Raw genomic sequence first — 457 nt, forward strand, 5'->3', positions numbered from 1 at the left:
AAATTCAGACCAGTTTCGTCGCAGTTATAAATTTGATCCCGCAAATATCCTTCTTCCTCTACAAGCTTATTAAATTCTTCTTTAAATTCATTCAATCCGCCTTTATCAGCTGACATTTTTTCGCCACAGATGCTTAACTGACGAATAGCGTGTCTTTTCTTCCATCAGTCGAACCATCCGCAACTTGCCGTAAAAGTTTCACTTTCATCGGGAAACTGCTTTGCAAGCATCATGGCCTTTGCCTGTAAAATGGGGCCTGAAGGGGGAAAAACGATATTGTATCGATGACGAATCTTCAAACTCCGGGGTGTGCTTACCTGATACTGGCAGTCCCTTTTCTCTCATTTGAGTGAACCATAGAAATAAAGCTTTATCAACTTTATCATACTCTGCCGGTTTCATCGTTTTACGACTAGTCATCGCACCGCCCGATTTTATTGCAAATTGCTCTAAATTA

General features: G+C 40.7%; 1 pseudogene; it reads right to left on the bottom strand.

Annotated features, from left to right (window-relative positions):
- Window positions 1-10: 10 nt before the first annotated feature.
- On the bottom strand, window positions 11-420 carry LOC105461193 (annotated as a pseudogene).
- Window positions 421-457: the final 37 nt, after the last annotated feature.

Source organism: Wasmannia auropunctata, unplaced genomic scaffold (assembly GCF_000956235.1).
Source record: "Wasmannia auropunctata unplaced genomic scaffold, wasmannia.A_1.0 LD307439.1, whole genome shotgun sequence".
Taxonomy (NCBI): Eukaryota; Metazoa; Arthropoda; class Insecta; order Hymenoptera; family Formicidae; genus Wasmannia; species Wasmannia auropunctata.